Source organism: Pantherophis guttatus, chromosome 7, assembly GCF_059756535.1.
Source record: "Pantherophis guttatus breed Tessera chromosome 7, ASM5975653v1, whole genome shotgun sequence".
In the NCBI taxonomy this organism is placed as follows: Eukaryota; Metazoa; Chordata; class Lepidosauria; order Squamata; family Colubridae; genus Pantherophis; species Pantherophis guttatus.
This window is the reverse complement of record NC_142069.1, coordinates 836,979-846,123: the sequence shown is the minus strand read 5'-3', so window position 1 is coordinate 846,123 and position 9,145 is coordinate 836,979.

The window sequence follows — 9,145 nt, the reverse complement described above, 5'->3', positions numbered from 1 at the left end:
CACTTGAGGACCAACTGTATCTCCCCAGCTGTGGATTCAGGATTGGGAATAGCAAGATTAGGGTTATCCAGCCCAAGGACCCATTGCAAAAGGATTAGACCACCATGAAAGTCCAAAGTCCAGCCACCAAGTCCCAATGGAGGATCCAGAGAGGGAGAGCAAGTCAGAAGGGAGCCAATGTCCCTGAAACTCTCTTCCATGGGGCATTCTGACATTCAATGCGGCACCATTCCCAGGGACTGAGTGACTGTCTGGAAGTTTGGGGTTGATTTGCAAGACTGATGCATCCGGTATCAATGGCCTGGCCTGTGATATTTTTCCCCCTGAGGACCTGCCAGAAGTTGTCCCCCAGTCCTTTCGTCCTTTCTGCACCATTTCCACTTCCAAAATTGTTCTTGGTGTTGCTCCATTGAGAGAAAGCGCTCCTCAAAGTTCAGGCCAAAGGAGGCAACCTGGGGTTGGACACCCTCAGCTCAATCCTCTATCTAAGATGAGGGTGGTCTCAGGTTTCCCACCACGACCCACAGGTTTTGGAATGGATAGCAAGGTGTCAAAGCTCTTCAGGGTTGAAGGGCCTTTGAGGGATTCCCATGGCTGAGCTCCTCTGGAAGAGTGAAACTCCCAGGGCTGGAAGGGAAGAAGATTGCGGAGGTAGCAAAGCACCATGGGTGCTAAGCTAGACTGGGCAGGATAGACTTGGAGGGGCCAACCTTGCCCTGCTCCTTAAGGCTCAAGCTGAAGGAGGCAATCTGGGCTGCATCTCCCAGCACCGAGGCCCTCAGCTCAACCTTCTCTCCGAGATGGGCGTGGGTTGAGATAGCTCACTATGACCCACAGTTTCAGAATGATGAATCCAGTTCTGGAAAGGATGGCAAGGTGTGAAATGTTTCAGAATAAGGAATTGATTTTAGAACGCATAGTCAGGTGTGAAAACCGTCATCCAAGAGCTACAGCCAGCATCAGTTTTGAGCACCTCCTGCCAAGCTCATGAGAACATCCTTGAAGAAACTGCCAAGGACTGAACCTTGAATTTGTCATGTCCTACAAGCCGTCCTGAACACCCTCTGGTTTGAGGGCCAGTCTCCCCACCCCCACCCCCTCCACTCTGCTCTGCTCTGGGGTGAGAGACGTGCCCCTGACCGGAGCCCAGCAACTGCTCTGAAATTGGGCATGATATTTAAATGCCCACAGGACAATCACACCTGAATGTTTTCCTTCACGATTCAAGAAAAGCTCATCTGCATAATTTATATCCCTCCGAAGAGATTTCATCTATCTGTTTCAATCAAAAATGCATCAATCTCTTGTCCGCTTAGACGGAGAGGGTTAACAAGAAGAAGCCTTTAACTGAACAGCAGAGTCACCCCTTGGCAGGATTCGTGCCCAGGATGGGGACCCTTGCCGCTGCTCAGACGGGGAGGGCAACAGCTCCCTTGTTTGTTTAACCCTTGCAGCCGAAGGAGGGTGGGCTGGCCGTAAGGAATAACAGTTGGGTTGCAGGTGCCTGGGGGGTGGGTGGGGGCAAGGATTGCAATGGACTGGGTTGGGCAGGAAAAGGTGGGTCAGGAGCCCCCAAAACAGATGGCCGGTTGCCGAGATTAGGTTTAATCAAGTCTGTTAATCTCCAGGGGCTTTAGGGACAGGCTAAGCCACTTTGGTGTTCATCTATACAGATGAACAGAGTTGGAAGGGACCTTGTAGGTCATCTAGTCCAACCCCCACCCTCACCCAAGCAGGAGTCTAACAAATGGCAGTCCAATCTTTTCTTGAAAGTTTCAAGTGATGAAGCTCCCACAACTTCTGAAGGCAGCTTCTGTTCCATCTGATTGCTCTCACTGTCAGAAAATTTCTCCTTCTTTCTAGGTTGAATCTCTCTTTGATCAGTTTCCATCCATTATTCCTCATCTGGCCTTCGGGTGCTTTGGAAAACAGCTTGACCCCTTCCTCTCTGTGGCAGCCCCTCAAATATTGGAAGACTGCTCTCCTGTCTCCCCTGGTCCTTCTCTTCCCTAGACTAGCCAGGCCCAGTTCCTGCAACCGTTCTTCGTATGTTTTAGCCTCCAGTCCCCTCATCAGCCTGGTTGCTCTTCTCTGCACTTTTTCTAGAGTCTCAACATCTCTTTTTATAGTTCAGTGACCAAATCCCAGTTAGCTTTGAGGTAACTTAGCTGTCTGGTTCAAAGCTTCTGGCTCAAGGCATTGTGGGAATCAGGAAAAGGGATCAACTCAGGGACCAGGTTGAGTGTGTGTGAATGCAGGCAATAACCTTGTGAACCGGATCAATCTCTTGTCAGTATCTGAATGTATTCAATGCGGAGATGTGGGCTATTAATGGTATTCATTAATATCATTAGTATTAATATGTTAGTATCTTTACTAATAAAGCAAAGGTATTAATTTCTATCCTCACCTGGCCTGAGATGTAGCCCACAAAGCTGCATTTCACGTAACCTTATTTGTGATTGACACGTTTGTTCCGCCTTCCAATTAGTTCTATAATTATTCATTATCAAATAATTGTTAATTAGTCTATTGCTTTGCATGTAACACTGAGCGCTTCCGTACCGGAGGCAAATTCCTTGGGTGTCTAATCACACCTGGCCAAATAAAATGCTCCATTCAATTCAATTCTGTCACTAGGGACCCTTCCTGATGGTGTTGCCAGAACATTCTGTTTCTCTGACAATTCAACAGCCATTTTCCTACAGGTAGTCCTTGATTTACGACCATAATTGAGTCCACAACTTTGGTCGTAAGTCGTGGTGGTGGTTGTAAAGCAGGTCTCCATTTGATCATGCTCAATTTTATAAATTAAAATTGGTGATTGTAAAGCAAATGCCACAATTGTTAAGCAAAAGCATCCGTTGTTAAGCCAACCCGTCCATTGTTTTTCTTTGTGGAGACGTAGAACGAACATAGCCATCATGGCAGTAATGTGCCCTTTTAGTGCCAACTGCTGGAAAGCGAACAAAGATGGTATTAATAGAAGAGACTACGTTGCAGCTCAGGGTTGAACTGTGGGGTCCTTGGTGCTCTCTGAGCTTGGTGGTTTTCTTGCAGACGTTTCATGACCCAACTAGGGAACAGCATCAGTGTTAGTGAGTGTGGGTTTTGCTCTGTGTTTATCTACAAGTGGCTTGCCCTGTCAGTGGTGGTGGGAGGATGGTATTGTTGGTGGGTGCCAAGCTGGCCACCCCGGGACCAAAATGGCCTTGGGTCAAGCTCCGTGCATCCCATCATCCCCTCCGTGTCTGAAATGCTTCTGTGGTCCCAGGCTTCGGAGAGCACAAGGCTGCCTGGCACAGTGTGAAAATACAGCCTTGGTGGTGGAGATGGGCCTGCAGAATGGAGGGAGGTTTTATATTTTGTAGAATATATTCTGGAACGTCTTTTTCAGTGTCTGCAGAGATGAGAGGAGAGGAAGGCTGGCCTTCTGGCATGGACGGTTCCTCAGTTCTCTTGGCCTTCGTTTCACTGTTTATTGGTGCCCCCAGACCCACATTTCCAGGGCATCGTAGCACAGGAAGGGGGGGATGAATCCTGCCCTAGACATTTGGGACTCAGCATGAGAGCATCCCTGCTCGTTCCTATGGCAACCGTGCCTGCTCGGAGGCTGGCTGGGGGATTCTTCCCCATTTGGAGGCCTTGCAGGATTTTATCTGTGAAGATTTCCAGAGCATCCTGCCTGTAATTCAGGCAACCCCCCCCCCGCCCCAAACAGCTCCTCCAGCTCGGAGAAAGGAGTCATTAAAAGCATTTTGCAGAATGAAATCCTGACGGGAAAGTTCAACATCTTTGAAGTCTGCAAAAGATGCCCCATGAAATGCCAGCGGTTGCCCCAAGGGGAGCCACGTCCCTGACCGGAGGAGGGAGAGAGTTTGGCCTTGGCAAGGCACAGAGCCATCAGGAAAGGAGCAATCTTTGGGGGGGGGGTCTTTGAGGGGCAAAGGTGCCCCCCATCATGCCAGTTGCCTTTCTTGGCAAGTCTTCGTTTCTCTAGCACAGGGCTCTCCAAAGTTGGCCACTTTAAGACTTGTGGACTTCAACTCCCAGAATTTGAAGTTGAAGTCCACAAGTCTTAAAGTGGCCAGGTTTGGAGACTCCTGGCCTAGCAGAAAGATCCCCAGCAGTGGGAGGAGACAGGAGAGACACTAGAACCCAGGACTCTCCCATGGGCTGGGCTAAGAGATTTAAGAACAGAGGCTTTGGCTAGTCTGTGAAACTCCCTGCAGCAAGGAGCCCTTTCCAAGCCCTGGGATGGCTCTTTGAAAGGAGAGGATTGAAAGCAGCCTGAAAACGCCACAGCCAGAGGCAGTCTATCTGTCGTGCCAGCTGCTGGAAACAGCAGCACAGGGGGCCTGTGCTCCAAACGATACAACAACCGTCTTCCTTCTCACACCAAAACCTGAGGAAGCTCAGCGCTTACTAAGAGTTCCTCTCAACAAGGAAGAGGCTCCGAAACGAAGCTCAGAATTCTGCTGGGGAGTTTCAGCCCACTCGGTTTTGGTCTCCCCACCCAAAAGGGCACCTACATTCTTCCTGATTCAGGGTGTGTGTGTGTGTGTGTGTGTGTGTGTGTGTGTGTGTGTGAGGCCTGGGGATCTGCAGTTGAGAAGAAACCCTTTTGTCAGCCTGCAGCTCCTTTCATCCGATTTCACTTCATCAAGGCTCATAAATATTTTATGCCATTTGAGAAAAGTTGCCTCCTCCTGCTTTTTTTCCAGATTCAGTCCAGAGTTTCCTTCCCTTCCCTTTCCTCTTCCCATCCTTCCCTTCCCTTTCTGTCTTCTCTTCCCTTGCTTTGCTTTGCCTGTCTTCCCTTCCCTTCCCCCTCCTTTCCTTTCTCTTTCCCTTTCCTTTCTTTTTAGCAAATTTTAGCCGGTATGTACAGTATATACGGCCGTTGCAGGGTCCCCGGGTCGTACGGTCACCATCTGCAACCTCCCTCCTTGGCTTCCAACAAGCAAAGTCAAAGGAAGAAGGCCAGTCTCATTTAATGACTGCACTATTCACTTAACAACGGCAGGGAGTCCCTTAACAACCGTGGCAAAACAAGATCATAAAATCGGGTGTGGCTCCTGTAAAAGCTGCCTTGCTTAGCCCCTCTTCTGGTCGTAAGCCGAGGACTGCCCGTGGCAGCGGCCAAGAGGCTTGAGGAGGCAGACCTGAGCTTAGCGCTGCTTGGACAGAAGCCCGGATGCCATCTCGGCCTGTGGTCGGGACCGCTTTATGCCGGAATAGCCCTTTGGCCAGAGCCGCGTCTAGCAACAGCAGCTCTCGTGCTTTATGGGCCTGGCTTTAGGGCGCAGCATATGGTTGGGGGACGCAGCTCATGAATTTCACCAGATAAAGCCTGTAGTTCAGAATTGTTGTTATTTCTATGCCGGCTTCCAGCAAATCATCCAATCCACCTCACGACCAGCTGGTTCCTTTGCAGCCCTGGAAGGGAGCCTCGGTCGGTGCCTGTCGCTTTGCAGCTCAGAGGGTTGATTATCTTAGAATATGATTGCAACCCCGATCTTTCCTTCTTTCCCCCTCATTATCCCTTTCAAAGAGAGGCACGATAAAGCAATATACAGTTTACCATAAAATTACCACCCATTTATTTAGAAATGCCTCTTTTCTTCCTCTTTTACCTGTAATTGCTTCCCGTCCGGAGAGCTCACCGTGCCTTTGTCCTCTCCTTTAATTAATCCAGGGGTGGAAAGTCTTTAATAACGGGATTCCCCCCCCCCCACTTTTTTTCCCCCAGTGAGGCTGCGAAGGGGTTTCTATGGCAACCAGCCTGAGTCTTCCAGCATCCCCTTGAAAATAGCGTAAGGCATTCTGGTGCAGGCCCCTAATATTCCCATTAAGGTGTTCCCAGTCCCATTAAGAGGGGAGGGGGGAAGGGCTCTCGGGGTCGCTCCCTCAAAGGCACCGAAGCTTGGCTGAGAGGGAGGTCCACTGAAATGGCATTTAAAGCAGCTCAAGAAATGAACCTCGCCCAAACTTGACCCCGTTCCCAGCAATGCCACGGTTCCATTTCAAGGCCGTCCCCACGAGATCACTCCGTCCCGGTCATCTCTCAGCTGGGTTACAGGTAGGCCTCGATTTATGACCATAACTGAGCCCAAACTTTCCATTGCTAAGTGAGACGCTTGTTTGGTGAGTTTCGCCCCGTTTTACGACCTTTCTTGCCACAGTTCTTAAGTGAATCACTGCACTTGTCCAGTTTGTAATAGGGTTGTGAAGTGAATCCAGCTTCCCTGTTGACTTTCCTTGTCAGAAGGGGTTAACAGGACCCCAGACACTACGACTGACATAAATATGAACCTGTTGCCAAGCACCTGGGTCACGTGACCACGGGGATGCTTTCAGAAGCGTGAAAAACGGTCATAAGTCCCTTTTTCCAGTGCCGCTGTAACTCCGAAATGCTCTCTAAACAAACTGCTGTAGGTCTAGGACGACCTGTACTGCAACCCCTCTACATGGGGCTACCCTTGAAGAGTGTTTGGCCGCTACAACCCAGTAGCTCCGGTGTAGAGGGTCCTCCGGTGGCATCGTAGGGCACCACTAATGCCCCAGCGGCTCCAGTTGCCACTTTGCTTTGGGCTCCAGTTCAAGGCGTTGATGACATCAGGCACAGATGTAATCCTACAGATGATTACTTTTAAAGCCCTGTCTGACCTACGTAGGTCCAGGGTATCTGAGGAACCGTCTCACCCCCATGAGATTAGCCCACCCCACTCATCCCAGCAGAAAAACATGACCTTTGGCAGAATCCGGGAAAAGAGCCTTTGCTCTGCTGTGGCCCCTGCCCTGAGGAACATCCTCCCACCAGAGGTGAAGTTGGTCCCAACCCTTTTGTCTTCCTGGGAGAGCCCGACAATCTGGCTTGGGACCAGGATGGGGGATGCTCCAGGCTGGGGGTGGCTGATGGGGGAGAGAGAAGAACCGCGACCCTCAGGTCTCTTCTCCTGTGGGTTTTTAGTCTTTAGTCTTCCTTAATTTTTATGTTTTGATCATTTTGTAAGCCTCTCAGAGTTGCTGTATCGATGAGATCTTCATTGGCATCCTTCAGTCTCAAGAGGCTCTGGTATCGTGCTCTGGAAAGAGGTCCTAAAACAGCATCTAGTGTGACCGAAAAGGCCAATTGGAGAGTGGCTCTCAATCCCTTCCACCCTGAGGGCAGATCCATTCTGTCCCCTGCCCAGCCCCCAGATTTCGCTGGTTCCGGGACTGCCCCTTTGCCTCAAGTGTCTCTTCGAATTGGAGAATGAGATGGACAGCATATAAACTGAATGAATGAATGAATGAATGAATGAATGAATGAATGAATGAATGAATGAATGAATGAATGAAACTATATTAAGTGGGAGCCAAATGTCTACTGGTAGATTAGTTACCTTGTACTACACCAATTTCTTTCAGTGAGCAGCTTATGTCTTCAGATGTGAACTTGGTTGTCCATGTTCTGCTTGATCTGTGCACCATGTCTGGGCAGGTTTCTGGGACCTTGGAGGCCTGCAGGAAACCCTATAGTATAGGGTTAGGGTTAGGGCCTATACCATTTCAGACAAATGGTTGTCCAGTCTCTTCTTAAAAGCTTCCGGTGTTGGAGCATTCACAACTTCTGGAGGCAAGTGGTTCCACGGATGAATTGTTCTCCCTGTCAGGAAATTTCTTCTTACGTCTAGGTTGCTTCTCTCTGGGGGCTTTGAGAAGTTTCTTGTCGAAGCCCCAAGGCAGGCCCTTCCTCTCTGGCGTCATCCATGAGTTCCCCTGTGGCTCAACATCCATACAGATTCTCTCCTGTCAGGGCCAACTCATCAATGTAACTCACTAATGGAAAGGAAGAAAAGAAAAAGGAAGAAGTTGAACAGAAAGCTACATGTGCAAGAAAGGGGGAGGGAAATAGAAAAGAAAGAAAAAAGTTGCAAAGAGGTAACTTCTTGTTGACAGGAGTTTTAAGCACTATTACAAAAAAATCACCTCTTATTCAATGTTTGCAGCGTATTTTTTTTCTATAGTCTATTGTATTTAATTATAAAACTCTAAATCCTAAATTCCTTTTTTTCCTATTTCTCGCAAAAGTCCATAAGGTGAGTTAGCAATAAATGTAGATATTGCCTTTTCTTTGATCAAAGAAGTCAGTCTCTTCATCTTAGCAAATTCCTTCATCTTCACTAACCATCCCTCCATTGAGAATAATGCCAAAACTTTCCAAATTTTGTGCATGCAACGATATCACTGCGTTTATCATGTACAAAAACCAATTTTCTGTAACTTTTCCCCAACTGTTTGTACATCAAACCTCTGGTCTCAGTTGCTAATTAATCTTTAAAATCCTCTGAATCGGTGCATGTATTTGAATCCAAAATGTTCTACTTTTTTCACGTATCTACAACATTCCAACATGAATTTTATGCCTGTTTATGCATTCTAGACAATTCCTCTGATGACATATATCAATAGTAGATCATTTTATTTAAAATCATTTTAATGCAGTGTAAATTTCAATCCTCAACCCACCTATTTTCTCATTGGTCCATCTGTATATTATAACCAAAATCTTCAGTCCTATCTATTTCCACTTGTTTTTCTTCTGTTTCAAATTTCAGTAAAAGTTTATAAGTTTTAGTCATTCGGCGTTCATCATTTGTAAACAATTCTAGTTAAAATTCAGTGTTTCAATGTTCAAAACCATAAATTGTTTTGTCTAGCTTAAATCCTTCTAATAATTGCAAAGGAATAACCGCTGACAACCATATTCCTCTACCACCAGTTCTTCTCTTGATTTTATTTTACATTAATTTGACAAAATTCTAGTATTTCATGATGAGTTAGATATTTTTATTTGCCTCTTATTTCTCCTCTGCAAAATTTTTCTTGTCTTGGAGAGCCACATGGGTGTTTTGGGGCACAACCCCATTCTCAACGTGCACATCTTAACACAAACAATTTTTTTAAATCCACATGATTTTATTGTTCCACAAATATCCATGCCGCCCAAATTTCAGGATGTGTCCTTCTAACTCCCAAAGTTTTCTGTTTCTCAGCAACAACATTCCCTTGTCCATCCAAACCAAACAGCAAGCTTGCAAAACCAATTTCAGGTCAGGTATACCCAATCCTCCATTTTCCTTTGCATTTTGTAACACTT